This window comes from Mirounga leonina, unplaced genomic scaffold, assembly GCF_011800145.1.
Source record: "Mirounga leonina isolate KUSES-001 unplaced genomic scaffold, KU_Mleo_1.0 Mir_53, whole genome shotgun sequence".
NCBI classification, from domain to species: Eukaryota; Metazoa; Chordata; class Mammalia; order Carnivora; family Phocidae; genus Mirounga; species Mirounga leonina.
This window is the reverse complement of record NW_023270807.1, coordinates 86890793-86908139: the sequence shown is the minus strand read 5'-3', so window position 1 is coordinate 86908139 and position 17347 is coordinate 86890793. Positions and strand designations below refer to the sequence as shown.

Genomic DNA, 17347 nt, shown 5'->3' with positions numbered 1-17347 from the left:
ATTGTATGGCTTAGATATATTGCCTCCTCCACTAAACCTTAGTCTCCGCATCTTTAAAGTGGGGATAATAGTACCTGTTTTGCAGGGCTGCCGTGAGAATGAAAAAGAATATTGTGTGTCTAGCACGTGGAGTCCCTCCAGAGGTGCACCTGTTATCAGTGGTGGTAGGAGTCACGGCTTTACCTGCTTCATTTCTTATAGGGCACACAACTCTGTCCTCTGTTTCCCTGAAGGTTTCACAGAGGCTGGAAGCACCCTGAACACGGGTGCTGGAGAAACTTTTGTTGAATTGGAAGAAATTGGTCTTTCCTCCCAAACAAACATTATTCCACATCTTCTATAGCTTCTTTTTTTTTTTTAACTACACATTTATTTGTGTTATGGCTGTGTATAGCGAGCGGCATCACTAATTATATCGTGAAATTTGAATATTTGGGATTATGAAATTAGATTACTGTAAGATACTTAAAAGTAAATTGTATCTGTAGATGGTTAGAAGCAGAATATGAGTGGTATGTATGCATAAGTGTGGGCATTTCTGTGGGTGTGTACCCAGAATTGGAAGTTTGCTGTCACTCAGTCTTCACGGCCTGTGTGGGCAGCCCCCGGTCTCTGAAAACAGCCATACAGAGAAGTCTTGCAAGCAAACTGTGCAAACACTTGTCAGTTTTCATCCTTTATGAAGACGAAATCTCATCTACAAAAAATATGGGTTTCCCTGATTGTGTTTTCCCCGCGGATCTTTTGGTCAAATTTCTGTATTGGGGGAAAACACACAGTTGCCACTATAGATTGAAATAAAATAAAATATATTATTTGCCCTTTGTAATGGAAGGTCATGAATTCCAAACATTTCTCATCCATACACTTACTTTCCTTGGTGGGGGAGGGTTCGTTCGTTCATTCATTCATTCATTCATTCATTTAAAAAATCTTCCTCTTTCTCTGCTAGGAATGTGCCATATTCTCTAACAAAGGCCACAGATGATCATAAAAGGCTCATCATGTGACAAAGACCTATTCCAACTCTCACAAGCTTCCTCCTTACATTTCACCATCAGATCCACATGCTGGTTCTTTCCCTAACCCTCTATTTTAGGAGGACACTATCTGATTTTGGCAATCCTCCATAGCAGGTGGGACCTGTAGCTCTCAGCACCGGTACCCTTTTATACATATGTATGCAGTTATGTTTCATATAATCAAAGAATTTTAAGACCGAAGGTCATGAGATTTTCACCACACAAGAACTTTTGAAATTTCTCAAAGCAACCTCAGCAGGTCCTCTCTAGATTCTTTTCCATAACCTAAGTGCTTCTTTTCATTGATTCTTACTAACATTTAAGCCTATAGTTTTAGCATTTCAAGATCTTGTTAAATCTGGCCTGCCCCTTGACATGTAGGCTATTCTTCTCAGTTTAAATCACATGCATATTGGCTCAATCAGTATTTATAGTTCTCTTTGAATTATCCAATTTATTACGAATCAACTAATTGTGCTATAATGTAGCTGGTTCTGTGAAGATATGGAAAAAGTGGCCAAATTCCTTTAAAAATTTATGCCACATTTATAGCATTTCTAAACTGATACTGAGCCACCCAGGCGCCCCTGGCCATGACATACTCTTGGTCAACTCGTGGGAGATCTCTTTGGTTGGTACTTCCTTTTCTAAGTTCTACACATCACCTGTTTAATCAACCTACCTTTCTAGAACTTTGTTGAAGATTGATGTCAAAATCATTCATCTGTAATTCCTCGAAGCTGCCTTTTTAAAAAGTTGGGACCTTTGTCCATCTCTAGGATTCCAACATTTCTTTTATTTCTATAAATGCAGAAATTACTAAAATTGGCCTTTCAATCAAAATGTGGATCCTCTCAGAAGCTTGAGGTAGTTCTTCTGAGCCTGGGAACTTGATTTTGGATAAATATGGCAGATTTTAAAATGCATTCATTATTTCCTCCACTATTTTGATTCCAAGTCCTTGCTATGTTTGTTCTACACTTTCCAGTTTGAAAATACTCTCTAAGGCAGAAACGAAATAGGAGAGACATATTTAACCATTTCTTGTCTGTTAATTTTATACCATCTGCCAAACAATGGGCCCATCTCTTTTGTTTTTAAAAAAAGCTTTTGCTTGCCCTTGGCAATTTGCACAAAAGCTTCTGGCCTTTAGACTTTTATCTCAAACTGTGCTGTATTTTCTCCCCACCCTACCTTCCTTACAGGCACTTTTTTCTTCTATATTAGGTACTGGTACTTTTAATACTAAACTCTTCGGGAAGCTTCTTGCGAGGGGCCCGAGTGTTTGCACAGTTCCATCACTAGCAATTCTTGTGCCTTTGGCTGACTTGCTTGATCTCTCAGAAATTTAGTTTCCTCATCTGTAAAATGGGGAAGGAATGCGTTACTTACAAAGTAGTTGTGAAGGTCAAATAGAATGGTAACTGCAAAAGCTTTTGGTAAGCTTAAAGCACTGTCAAAAATGTAAAGCCTTGTAATCTGGGGAGCTGAATAGTACTTTATAGAAGCAATTGAACATGGCCTATTAATACTGGAAAGGAGCTGGGGTTCATCTAGTCCAATCCTCTCCATTAATAGATAAGCCAATACTGATTTGGTGAAGGAACTTGCCAAAGCTCCCAGTCAGAGGCAGCATGGGAGAGAGCTTAACACACTGTGGAAGATGACTTGTTATCTCAACCGTAGCTGTGCTGTACAAATCTAAGACCTTGGTTCTAGTCCTGGCTGTGCCGCTAAATAATTATGACTTCCCTAGAGCAGAGCTTGGAATTATCCTACCTCATCCACCACTGCCCATTGCAGACATAGCCATTCACTGTGACTTCCTCCTGTTACCTCACGTTCCTTCTTAACGAAGTGTCACAGGTAGCATGACCAACCTTCCTGACACAGCTTTACCTGCTTTTAGGTTCTTCTTTTATATTCTGTTGAGGCTCATTTGTTGTTCTATGGTCCGAAGCTTTTGTTGTTGTCATTGGTTTGCTGTCTGCCATGAAGTGGCAGACTAGTTCAAAAGCCTTCAGTGACATTAATAAACAAAGCATGGGAAATGTAAGCCGTAGGGGAAGGCTGGTATAACTTATTTTGGACAAAAGTCAAATTCACAAATATTTATTTAGTGCCGACTAGATAGGAGGTCTGACAGCTTCTGTAAGCGGTACGCAAAGCACTATAATAAGGATCTAAGCTCAAGGAATTTCAAATATTCTAAGGGATATCTTATAAATCCATTGTATAAATTAGGCTGCTTTTCCCTATGACTCATAATAAAAGCTGCAACTTTTGGAGTGTCTACACATTGTGGACTTGATGATATATTTCATCTTATTTAGCATTACAAAGAAGTACTATTGTTCCCATTTTATGGTTGAGGAGACCAGGGCTCAGAGAGTTGAAGTTCCTTGCCCTAAGGCACATAGACCAAGGGACATAACCAAAATTTGAACTTACATTGGCCTGACTAAAGTTTGCTCTTTTTTTGAAAGTTACAACTTCCTGTTGTAAATTACATGTCTGACTACACCCGGTATTATGAAGTCTGAGATGATATGCTTGTTTCCCCCCAAATTTGATGCATCCAAATAATTAGGGATAGAAGCAAGAACACTTAATTTTAGAAAATCAGTTGATGGCCAGATGGAATTCTGCCAAGAACCGTTTATAGCCTGGAAGTTTCCAGTTCCCTACTCTGGGTCTTTCTGTCCTCAAAATATACAGATCCAACACTTGTTTGAAATTTACCTTTTAAGGTCCTGAAGAGCAATAGAATAACTCACTAATCCAGAATCCGTATATCTTTGTTGGAAATTTATATATACAACTTATTATATATATATACTTTTTCTTGGCATTCAACAGATATAATGGACTTCATGGGGAATGCACTGAATTGGCCAGATTTTCTGAGCTGGGCACTCTTTATTCTGTCGTGCTTTAGCTATCCATTCTTTTTTGGAATAAAAGCTTCTTTCCTTAGGCCTTTTCCAAAAAATATTCAGATTGCAATGCTATTGTAATTCTTTTAATGGGAACAGGAGCAACAGCATGAGCATTCATCCCAAATCTTAGCCTTGAAGTTGTGCTGTCCTGACCTGTGTCCTAGAGATGAGACTCGGCTGGAAAACACTATAGAACATCCACTGTGTTCCTAGGGACCAATAATGAAAGAAGATGTTAGCCTGTGTGGGTGACTTGGGTTTAGTCCGAAAGGTTTGTTTATTTACTTGTAGATAGTAGCACACCATAGATACTCTTTTACTGTTAGGAGAACTAGTGGATTTTTCTTCTTTAAAGAACTAATATCCGCTTGCTGTTTATAAAGATAAAATTATTTATGGAGCTGTTAAATCTAAACAGCTGTTATGTAGGATCTCCTCCAGGATCACTGCCGATTGAATAAAATATGTATTCACTCATATACCTCTGTTCAACCAAGTCAGGGGTTTTGGTTGAATACGTCAAATTGGGCAAGTGGTGATAAAACAAGATTGGGCATCTGTTAGCTTCATTCTGTTTGTGGTTCTTTCATAGGCAAACTATGAGAACTTGACCTTTGGGTCTATTTACCTGTCTGAAAAATAACAGTAATAGGTACTTTGGTACTACCTACTTATCTCCTTTTTTGGGGTACTGAGGATTTAAGAGTTAAGCTCCCTTAGTTATCCAAATGAATGGTTTGGCAAAAGCACCAACTATGATTAAGGACATGAGTAAAGTGACAGGCATTCTACCACCAGAATGTATTTCTGGAGTGAACTAATTTTACCTCTCGATTCTCTGTCATCAAATCCATACTAAGATATGGTTTAGTATTAAGTAAATTGCCTTTACTGTTCAGGCACTGAGGAGCTTTACTTAATTAGGATTTGGTTTGGACAAAGGGGTAAAGAGGTATTATCAATGATTACTCCTGACACTTTTAAATAGTTTTTAAGTTCTTAAAATGCACCTAATCCTGAATTTTAAGGAATAGAAAGAATTACAGGGTGAGGATAAATCAGAAAGGATTATAAAAATTGCAGCATATGGTGTTTTAACAAACCTCTTTACTCTCTCACTGGCTCTCAGGTTCACATTTGATCTTTTTACCAGAAAAAAATGTGCAAGTAAGATTTGTTTAACTTTTTCCTACTTGTCTATGGTTTGTTGGTGGAGGGGTAATCCTAGGACGTTTGCACTAAAGTAAAACACTGTGGGAGGTAAGGGGAGAGGACCGGGAAAGCGTGTAATATGTGTTCCTTTGCAACTTTTCCTGTGGAAGAATTTTGTACAGGGATATACGTTAATGAGAAGTGGTAATTGGTTCCTTGACTTTAGTCCTCTGTGACTTTGATTCAAGAAACATCAAACAAATGCGTAAGCATTGGTCTTGGTACTCAGGAAACACCGAAATGAGTAAGCCATGGCCACTGCCCTCAATGTTCCTTCTGTCTAAGGGAGGAGACAACGGAGTAAGCACTAAATAGAAGATGGCTTTAAGAGTCTGAAAAGAAGTAGGACAGATAATGTGCATGGGGATAATAGAGGAAGAAAAGATTACATGTGACCTGGGTGGTCAGGGAGAGATTTGGAGAAGACTTTGCACTTGGTTGGAGCTTTGGGCGGATTTGGGGAGAGAACATTTCATGTTGACATTGACAGAGAAATGGGGGCACAGGTGGACCTGTTTGGGAAGTGATGAGGAGACTGACAGGGCTAGAAGGGAGGGTTAGTGGGAGAGGAAGTCAGAATGGAAATTTGGGGTCATATTATGGAGGAAGATTAAGCTCTTCTCTGGCTACAAATTCTTTTTGGAGCAAAACCTCAGACGAAACTGCAGAGAATCTTCAGTTGCACTTGCCCTTTAGAGTAAGCAATTTTTGATGAACAGTCTTGTCAAACAACGTTCCTTTAACAAGATTCATTAAGGCCCCCATGTATTGCAAAGTCTGGGCCGTTTAAGAGCAGGTCATAGCTGAGAAGCAGCCACAGAAGTCACCTAGTACAACTTCCTATTAGTTTCTTCTTGCTGTTGCAACAAATTGCCACAAACTTAGTGGCTTAAAACAACACCTGTGTATTCTCTTAGAGTTCTATAGGTTGGAAATCTGAAATCAGTGTCACTGGGCTAATGTCAAGGTGCCATAGGGTTCGTTCCCTCTGGGGATGTAAGAAGAGACCCGGTCTCTTTGCCTTTTCCAACTTCTAGTGGATGCCTCTATTCATGAGCTTATGGACACTTCCTCCATCTTCAGATGACCTCACTCCAACATGTGCTTCCTTTGTCACCTGGCCTTCTCCTCTGACTGACTCTTGGGTCCTTTTCATAAAGACAGTTGGGATTACCTCAGGTGTACCAAGATCATCAAGATAATCTCGCCATCACAAATTCATTAACCTAATCACATCTGTAAAGTCCCTTTTGCCATATAAGGTAACAATCATCTGTTTCAGAGATTAGGGTGTGGACAATTGGAGGGACATCAAATCTCCACATTTTACAGGTAGGAGAGTTCAGGCCCAGCTTGGTCTAAGGACACACAAATAGCTAGTGACAGACTCCTGATTCTGCCTCCCAGTTTTCTTTGTACCTCACCATGATGCCAATCTTTCATACTTTCCATGAGGAATCAATCAGTGGTGCTTTCTGAAGGCAGAGAGCCCAGCCAGCTAAGACCAGGACTGACTGGAGTAGCATTTAGGAGTGGATGAGGCTCTTCCTCCTTGGTGTCACTGGGCAAGGACCAATTTGAGAGAAGAAGAAATGTTCTTTTTAGGACCAAAAAAGGCTGAGGAACTGCTCTCTCATTCAGTAGAGAAGAGACAAGGGAAGAGGAAAAGAGAAGTGTGCAAGAAAGGAGAAGAAAAGAGAGGGTAGAATGGAGAGAAGGAGATGTTGTAGTTGAAGTGGAGTTGAAAAGAAAAGAAGATAATCATGTATATCCCATAATGATGCCACTTTCTTCTCTCTATGTACATGCTTTCTGAAACTAAGTATCTCCTGCAACAGTTCTCTTCATTAATGCCTAGAGTCTAACTTCTATAATAACTACATTATCTGTTTCTTTATGCATTTGTTGCTCACAATTTATGTCCTTTACAGGTTCATCCTCCTCACTATTAGATTCCCCACCGAGTAGCAATAATTTCTATCTCTTTGTTATACTACAGGACACAAATAGCTGTGTTATAACAGTTTTAATCATTTTAATGATGATATACAGAGTGTATCACACTAATATCATTAGCATTTTTCTTTGAAAAAGTTCTGGAAAAACTCCAACCTAATTTTGTACTTTAACTGAAAGAAGAGCTTGAGGCTAATATAAAGGGCATATTGTTCTTAAAACTAATAAAGAAAGTGAAGATCACCAAGAAATAGCAAAGATGTATTGACATTAAGTTGGGAAAGCCATGCAAGAGATGAAATAAAACATTTGAGAGGAAAGAGAAAGTTTTAAAATTATTTTTAACTATAAACAGAATAGGGAAAGGAGAATATAAAATGTTTACATTATTACTGGAGGAGGCCTGATTGATGATACAAAAATAGAAGCTGAAAAAAAGTTTTCATCTTTACCCAAAAAGTGATCTATAAGAAAATTTAAACTAAATATTAATTAGAAGAGAGATAAATCAAGTTAAAAAATATGGAACCTTATCAACATATTTATTGAGAAATACTGTTTTTTGTTTTGTTTTGTTTTGTTTTGAGAGAGAGACTGCGAGAGAGAGTACGAGCTGGGACAAGGGCAGAGGAAGAGGAGAGAAAGAATCAGACAGGCTTCACTCTCAGCGCAAAGCCTGACTCAGGGCTCAATCTCAGGACCCTGAGAGCATGACCTGAGCCGAAGTCAAGAGTCAGATGCTTAATTGACTGTGCCACCCAGGCACCTCTTGGGTATTTTTAAAGCTAATGTTTCCATGTCTCATAATTTCCCAGCTTATCCAAGGTAGGCAAGTTTTATGCTATTGTTGTAATTTGTCCAATATCCGTTAACAGATTTCAATGCACAATGGATACTTAATAAACATGAGATAATAATTATTGATATTAATTAAGGCTATTGAAAATGTTTTGGTGTGCCCTTATCAAGAAACTGAGATATTTAACTTAGAGTATTTATTTTTACTCATCAACACAGAATATATCAAAATTGAAGTCAATGTAGGATAACCCAATTTTTACTTTGAGTGCTTTATTTCAGGAAAATGCCTGAAAAACCTACTCAAATGCTCTCCATCCCTGCCCATGCAAATCTCACCTGTTCTTTAAGGCCCAACTTGGTGACTACCTCCTCACAAGACCTTCCCTGATCCTCTAAGTTATTTCTGACTCTTCCAAGCTTCTACAACATTTTAGGTAATTCACATTATCTCATAATTACATATAGACTTTAATTAAAATTATTTCTGTTAAGTCTATACCATCTAATATATAATAATTCTTCAAAGGCTAAGACTATTCATCTTTTCATCCCTGGATGCCTAGCATAGTCATTATCTACAAGTGAACAATCGAGGTACAAACATGTATAGACAGATATAGTTAAGTATGAATACAGCAATGCAATGACTGTTCTATAGTAGGAGCTCTGAATTACCTTTATGAAATCCTACTTGCTTTGCTTGTTGAGTAAATTCTTCTAGACATGGAGTGGATCTACAAATCTGTTATTTTTAACAGACTCCCCCAGTTATTCACATATAGCCAGCCTGGCGCTGGCACCAGCCACACTGGGGAGTCACTCATCAATAAGTCAATCAGATATCAAATTCATCTTATTGTGTGCCTGTGAGGAATGCTTACCATAAATATAGGTAATTAGCAGAGAACGGGTAAACTGCTTTGGAGGGAAGAGAATACATGATTCCAAAAGCAAGAAATGGAGTGTATCAATGAAGGGTGAGATGGTTTGGTAATTCAGATAAAGTTAATCTTCTGAGGAAAACCTGGGTCAGTTCTGCCTAGCAAGCCCAGCCTGATTCCTGCCCAATGGAGAGTTAAATTAAGACCAACCACTAACTAGGCTCTAGAATACTCTTTCCTGTTCTCCATGAATAATCAGAATAATTGAGTCATCCTCCTTCCCTTCTGTCAAGACCTGTTGTAATAACTTTATCTATATGTCCACTCATTTACTTCTATAGTAAATATGAAGACTACCCTTGAAATTCCTTTTTTTAAAGATTTTATTTATTTATTTATTTATTTATCAGAGAGAGAGAGAAGGAGAGCACAAGCAGTGGAAGTGGCAGGCAGAGGGAGAAGCAGGAACCTGGGATCATGACCTGAGCCGAGGGCAGATGCTTAACCAACGGAGACACCCAGGCATCCCTACCCTTGAAATTTTAAGTACCAAATCTTCTCCCTAGTTTTTCATGTTGTCAGTAGTTCCTAGAAGGAAGTTTCATTAAAGATGAATCCCTCTTGGGGCACCTGGGTGGCTCAGTCATTTAAGCGTCCAACTCTTGATTTCAGCTCAGGTCATGATCTCAGAGTTCTGGAATTGAGCTCCAACGTCAGGCTCTGTGCTTAGCATGGTGTCTGCTTCTCCCTCTCCCTCTGATCCTCCCCCCTTGCTCTCTCTCTCAAATAAACAAATAAAATCTTAAAAAAAAAAAAAAAGCTGAATCCTTCTCAGCAATACAATAATATTCCAGTAAAGAAAAAAACTGAAAGCCTCAAAGACAAAGAGATCAGAAGAAAAATCAGGAGATTAAAGATCTCAAACTTCCTGTGAGATCGAAGAGGACGAAGTGGTAAGTGACTCAAAAGAGAGGAGGAAGCTGTCAGCCATAGGGCCTTCAAAGTAAAGTACTAATGAAATGTGAGCCCATCCCCATCACAAGATCCCTAAGAGACCTGGAACTAGACACACCAGGTTTTGCTGAGGATGGGAATTTAAAACATAAAAATTGGTTGGAAGTCATGCTGTTGAATGACTGGACCCTTAGATTTCTTTCTGTACTACAGGTAGCCTGTGATTAAGGTCAGGGGATGAGGTTATTTCTTAGGCAGCATTGAATGCGGGTGGTTTCAGACATGGTGGCAAGATGATGGGTGAGACATGGGCTGATCATAGAGGCACTGAAAGAGTCTGCATATTGAATGATAGAAGCCTCCCTTTCTACTCTATAGTTATCTTCCAGGTATTTACTTCTCAGGCAGAAAACAGAGGACTCCTCCTTGAAAAAACTGAATGTCACCTGAGAAGAGATTGCCTCATCCTGATGTTTGGGGGTCTCACCCAAAATATGTGAGTCCTATCCTGATTGTTCTGAGTCTCATCAATTGATAAGCAATGTGCTTACACGCATAGAGCTTTTCAGTGCCTTGCTCTTAAATGTTCATCAGTGGCCAAGAAACATCAAGTTTTCCAGAAAAGCCTTTAACACAAAAAAGAGAGACCAAATATAAAAAGAAAGAAAGAAAAAAAAAAAAAACAGCCTTAGAAATTCAGATCATTTAGAGATCATTTCTATTTTCTGAATTCCTCTAATTGCTAGCCCTGTCTCAGTTCTAATAAATGGATTTTTGCCTTTTCTTCTTTTTTTTAATAACCAAACTCCCATCTTGTACCTCTCTGCGGGCCCCTGTCTTGTTCTGCCTAGGACTGTGTTTTGATACCTTACCCAGCACTCACTCCTTCCCAGCCCGGAGCTCTTCCTTGCTCTTACTCCTAGCCACACACAGGTCACTTCTCAGTGTGCTCAACTTCTGCCCCCAGAATCTCAGCCCTGTAGCTGTAGCCTTGCTCCCTGCCCACAGTCTTCTCTGACCTACCCACCTGCCCACTTGGCCTGTGAGAGCTTTGACTTTCTATTGTGTTACTCCACCCACTTGCTATGGTAACTCAAGTTTCACTGGCCCTGCTGTCGTCTGCTGGCTGCCATGCCTTCCCCTCTTGCCAATATCCAACCTTTAGGACACCAGCTAGTCTTATTCTATTGCCTACAGCTTTATCTGTGCCCTAACAACTTAACCCATGTAGATGGACTCTTTTCAATTCTTCAACTCTCTATGGCTGAGCCATCCTACTGAATCCTTAACTGAGTACTAAGTACCAAAATGGGTCGGGCACTTAAAAGTCATCTACTATCCTGTAGCCCAGGGAGTAGGTTGGTTCAAAGTTGTCTATCAAAAGAACATTGTACTTTGTGTTGAAGGAAGAAAGAACTTCTGCTATTCTTAATTCCCTTACTAGGAGCTAAAATCCTGATTGCCTGAGTTGTTCTGTGACTTAAGTGAGCAGAAGTTAAGAGCTGACTTTACTATCTGCCTCTATCAGTAAACCATGCTCTGCTACCCCAGTTTCCACAGCTGTGAGGTTCTGACCACGTGGGCCTGCATACCCAGTGCTGCCTTCTTCCAGCCCACCTGGATGGAAATAACGATGTTCCCAGAATTCCATAGTTGAATTGCTGTAGCTCTGAATACCCTCTAAACAAAGAACTTTCTTAGGAGGTGAATTTTTGAACTTTTTGAATGATTAAAATGAAGGTTGATGTATGAATATACACTCCCAAGAGACATCTTCAAGTAAGTCTTTAATTTTTTTTTTTTTTAGGTTCTCTGTAGGCAATAAAGAAGATAAAAAACATTATTAATTTTTTCATACTTATCTTTCAGAAGTAAGCATTCTACTTGGTGAGCCATTAAGTACCCAATAATAAGCGAAATGCTCTTAAGGTGTAAAATGAAATGAGGAAAGCTTCTAAATCCACCTACATTTTTTCATTGTTCTTTCTTCAAAAGTCTTATTTAAGTGTAACTTGTTTTCCCATAAAATCGACTTCATATTTTAGCTCCTGAATATTGCCTACTTAGTCAAATATTATAAATCCTTCAAAAAATGGTGAATCATTGTCTTTGGCAAGACACATTGTCATGATGCAAAACACATGATCATAAATGAGAATACTGATTTAAAAATCCATCAGTTTATTTTTAATCCACCAGTTTTGGTTACGGTTGTATTTCCCAAAGGCAAGCTGGTGCCCCTCATGGCATGGACGTGACTTTCAGAGGAACACAGTAACAAGGGTTAATAACCAAGTCCCTGATAGTTGGTCTCTTGACATCAACAAAATTACAAACACAGTGCATCGAGAGCAGGGAATCTTGTGATAGGACTTGGTAAAAAATAATCGTAAACACCAAGACTTTTTGTATATTTAAAAAAATTATTTTTTCATCTGTTATTTGTCAAATTTTTGTCTTGATGAAAATATTAAAATAAAAAGATTCTTATAGAACTTCCAGAGCTCATCACAAAATACATACACCTGAAATGTTTGAGAAACATCTGGCTTCTCAAGCATATTCTTTAAAACTAAGAATCCCCAAGTAATACTGACCATAAAGCTGACATGAAAGAGAAGCAGCTGTTCTGTCCTGACTAGATCTACCCATGTCCTAACAAATCATCCTGTGAATTTGTACCACTCTGAGTGGTGCCTCTATCACTGGGCTCAGTGGGACAAAGCCACAGAATAGTGCAACACAGGCCTTCCTGAGGGTGCTCCCAGGCTAGTGGGCCAGACAGAGCTGAGAGTAGGGCAGTTATAAGACAAGACAGCATATGATTGAGAGCCTTCGTTGCACAAATCAAAGTTGCTAGGATTTGAATGAGGAGAGCTTCTTATCAGTAGGGGAATAACAAGTCCTAGAAGAGATGGCATTTGGAATGGAAGAATGAGTAGAATTGAGACAGAGTGGGTATTTAAGGGTCAGTCACACTCAAACTTTTACTGAGAATATGCTCTATACCAGGGGCTGAGGGCACAAAGATTAATATAATAATAATAATAGTAGTTTGTTATAGAAAACCACTTTCGTGGAAGACATGGATGCAAACTAATTGTTACTCTACAATGTATTAACTGGTGTCATAGAACTCTGGAAGCAAAAGGGGGGAAGAAATTAGTCCTGCCTGGGGAATTTAGAAAGCATTTATGAAGGAAATGAACTTTGATCTGGGCTTTGAATGATGAGTGGAACTTTACCAGATGGAAAAAGATGAGAAATATATTCCAGGCAGTGAGCACAACATATGACAAGACATGAAGACATGAAAGAGCATACTGTGTTTGGGAAGGGTGAGAACCTTCCATGCGGTTGGAGTGTGGGGGAGGGAAGTGAGGATGGAAATGGGGACTGACAGAGAAACTCTGTGGAAAGACACGCAGTGACTAATTTGTGAAAAGCCGTGTGTGCGATGCTATGGAATTCAGACTTCATCCTGTAAGAAAGTGTTTTAAGTAAAACAGTACAGTTTAGGTCTTTGTTTTCAGGAGTAGCACTTTGGTGGCAGGACAGAGGCAATGCCTGAGATATGGTGCACGGGAGGTAAAGAGAAGTCACCCTGAACAGAAGGACTTGCATGGGAATATGGTCTAGGTCGAGGAAGTTTGGAGTGAATCGTAGAGAGCCCCGGAGGCTAGATTGACAAGTTGGCACTGAGTTCTGTGACAGTCACCAATGTGGTATTTTAGGAAAATTGATCTGGAAAGGGTCTGTGGAATGGGTAATCACGAAAAGACTCTAGGCCCTAAGGCATAGGCCTACAGTGATACTCAGACAGGAGATGCAGTGTGTATTGCCGGTCATCCACCCACCATCTGTTCTGTCCCTGCTTCTTCCTCCCAAACTGAGTTCTGGTTTTGTTCCATCTATCCTTCCTCCCCCTCCCAACCACGATCATCAGAAGAGGAGACCCATGCCCTGCCGAGAGGATGCATCTGCTCTAGAATGTGTCCATATAGTCCATTTCTAGCCAAGGAGATGTGAAGAAAATCCTCTCGGGGTCTTCTAGGAAATGTCTTCCTTTTTTGAAAAAGGGAAACACAGAAAGAGACAATCTCTTCTGCTGAAAACTGTCTCCACGTGATACTTGGAACTGCCAAGCCATTACCCGGCTATGATAAAAGGGGCGAGTCTGTGGACAAAGCAAATGTTTAAGTGACCTGATTTCTTGATGTTGTTATTGAGCCACTGATTTAAACAAACCTGGAAGTGACTTCCCTTCCGACATCCTGAAGATGAGCCAGTATGGGAAAGAAGTTAATAAACCAGACTTTATACATTCATATTGAGAGTAGGGTGAAGATGGTTACAGATAAAGTGCAGGGTTGGTATGTCAAGAAATGAGACCAAAAGCCAAACACAGTTCTTTGTTTCTTGCTTTGGGCCTGGAGGAATTCTTGCATTATAAATGCTTGCTCCTTACTACATTTTCTATTGTTAATTATTCATGTCTTCATAAATATAATTAATGCAATTTATATCAATAACAATGATGACTAACACATAACCTAACAAACAAACAATTTCTTATTTGGGAAATTTTATTAATGCTTTCACAATATTAATGTTGGCGAAAGGGTTCTGCTGTTATTTCAAGTCACAGAAATGCGTCCCTGTGCACAATGGCAGCGAAGCACAGACCTGGGCTCAAATACCTGCTCCTCCACTAGGCAAGCACGTGGACCTGGCACGTGGCTTCATTACCACAAACCTCATTTTGATGAGATTTTAAACGAGTTTCATAAAACTTGCTCTGTAGGGTTTCTGCTTAGTTACAGTAATTACTACATGCATCCACATTTTCAGAGTTGTATTGACCTTTGCTCTTGAAGTTCACAAAATTGTCAGTTACACATTATGGCTACCAATATTTGATTTCCAATGTAATCTTCCTTCTACCAAGGTCACTGCTATCTTGAGAACCCTCGGGTTCCAGGTGGAGGAGTTGCAAATCTGTTGAGTTCAAGGACGCGGACAAGGCCATTCAGTTGTCTGACAGGGTCACTGCTTCAAAAGTGCAGACCTAGCCATCTTACTTTCTCTCCCTCTTATTGCAGAATGAGCTTTCTGAGCACCGGGCAATTCATTTTTTTCAGGTTCTGCAGCCAGCCTGTGGACAGGCTGGGACAGAGAAGTGTAATTAGACCCACGGAAGACTTGAGCCTACAACAAGGGTTCCAGTTCATTCAGCCTGCCAGAGAGTCCACTATTGGGATAATGAAGTGTCTGCGACTCATATTAGATATATATTTTTATTTCCACTTGCCATCGTTCCTTATTGCATAGCTCCCCCAAGAAGCGCACTAGAAGGAGCTGATCAGGCCAACATAGGATTTGGGCATTCCTTGCTGTGATATTAACTAGTCTCATATTAAGGTTCCCCCAAATCTTAATTAACATTCATGCATTCTAACATTCAACAAATATTTATCAAGTACCTACTCTGTGCCAAGCCCTGATATATGCTATAACAAATCTTTTCAGTTTTGTTTAAATAGAGGCTTTTATTTTAAGAGAGGTACATCAGTGATGCTCTCAGGATCCATTTAATCTGTCACCATTCAGAAGTTTTCACTTATTGGACCATCAACGAAGCTAAAACGAAGTTCTAGGTGTACAAATTTATGAAGGAAAAATCTCAGTAGTGAGTAGTAGACTGGGAAGAAGCACTGTGACCCTATCCATGCATAATGGCAGAGATTAAGAACTCTTAAATAAAAGGACCACACCTTGCTGACTCGGCTGGGCAGCTGTCTCTCCCACACACTGGTTTCCTTGACCAGGTACAAGAGCTCTGCTCTGCTTCTCATGAGCATGGCCCCAGTGACTGACAAGGTTCAGTGTATTTTGACTAGACACCAGTCTTGTCCCTGGATAATCTGAACACTTGGGCTCATTCCTTTTTAATTTAGTGACCATGGATTTCTAGTTAAGACATGTTCTGCTTTGCCTTTTATTGTCTGTGTGAGAGTAGCTTGATAATTATGGATGTCAGTTTCCATTTGACATTTGGGAACAAAAAATGTTTCCTCTTGTGAAACTCAACATTTTGCTTTATGGCAATAAATTCAATATGTAAACTCTAAAATACATCAGAAATATTTGGTCATTAAGCAAGTCACTTTTTTTTTTTTAATAACCACTCCCAACCGGGGACGTAGGGGTTAGAATAGATTATTTTCCTCTTCCTGGGAGTAGCCCAGTTAAAAAGAGAGAGAGAGAGAGAGAGAGATACAGTGAATACACTCATGTGTGGAAAAATTCAATATTTATCTCTCAACCCACACTCCGTACTTTCTGGGTGGACTTGGATTTGCTTGCCTTCCACTATTATACGCACACAGAGAGAGTTTGAGCTTGGGATGAGTAAAGTAGAGAAAGATAAGACTGAGATATTTGATTTATTTGAGTACATTCTTTTTCCACCTGTGCTCTTCTTCCTCATAAAAAAAAAAAGCACCCATATATAAACATTGTAACCACGATATGAAAATAAATTTAATAAATGTGTATTTCAAAGTAAACCTCCCTTAGTATGGACATATTCTGAGCTAAGTGGGATTCTTTGCATTTTTTGGCCAGGGTTTCATACCGAGTATCGGTATTTTGGAACAGTTCTTGGAAAATTGTACAGAAGCAAATCTGCTCCAGTAATTTATAGAAAATTTGTATTTCTATAAAATTTTAACTTCTTACTCAGGTTTCCCAGGCCCTGTATGAGCAAGCTGTGGTCTCAGGGGCCTGGCTCACCCCCACCACTCCCTCTCCTGGCTTTCTCTGTAGGCACCCTGGCTTTCTAAATTTCTAACTCACCAAGCTGGCCCCCACCTCAGGTTCTCTGCAACCGCTGTCCCCCTTGTCTGCACCTCTTTGCCCTCAGACCTTCACATGGCCAGTCCCTCCTCCGTGTGTTATCACCTCCTCGGCAGCTTTCCCTGCACACACTTTCTAACACGATGCTGCCCAGTAGACATACCAGGGGAGATAAATGTGAGCCATATATGTAACTGTAAATATTCTTTTTTTTTTTTTTAATTTATTTATTGAGAGAGAGTGAGCGAGCGAGGAGGGGCAGGGTAGAGGCAGAGGGAGAATTTTAAACAAGTTGCATGCTCAGTGCAGAGGCTGACGCGGGGCTTGATCCCATGACCCTGAGATCATGACCTGAGCTGAAATCAAGAGTCAGTCACTTAACTGACTGAGACACCCAGGTGCCCCAATAACTGTAAATATTCTAGTAGCCACATAAAATTTTTAAAAGGGAAATTAATTGTAATATTTTGATTTAATCCAATATATCTAAAATATCATTTCAACATCCAATTAGTATACAAAATTTAATGAGATATTTTACATTTTTTTTCTTATACTAAGTCTTTGAAATTGCCATCTCTCTTACATGGCATTTTAATTTGGACCAGCTGAATTCTCAGGAGCCCCATGTGACTAGCGGCTGCTATGCTGGACAGCACAGACCCAAAGTAAACCCCCACCTCCACTCACTCTCATCATATTACCCCTGGTGGATCATTACCGT

The 17347-nt window shown here is 39.6% G+C and overlaps 1 long non-coding RNA gene across 1 annotated transcript; it reads left to right on the top strand.

The window, feature by feature from the left end:
- The first annotated feature begins 7933 nt into the window (after nucleotides 1–7933).
- On the top strand, nucleotides 7934–10323 carry LOC118000810. Its single transcript, XR_004676565.1, has 3 exons — nucleotides 7934–7954; nucleotides 8210–8364; nucleotides 10155–10323. It is a non-coding gene; the product is annotated as an uncharacterized LOC118000810 (long non-coding RNA).
- The last annotated feature ends 7024 nt before the right edge of the window (nucleotides 10324–17347 follow it).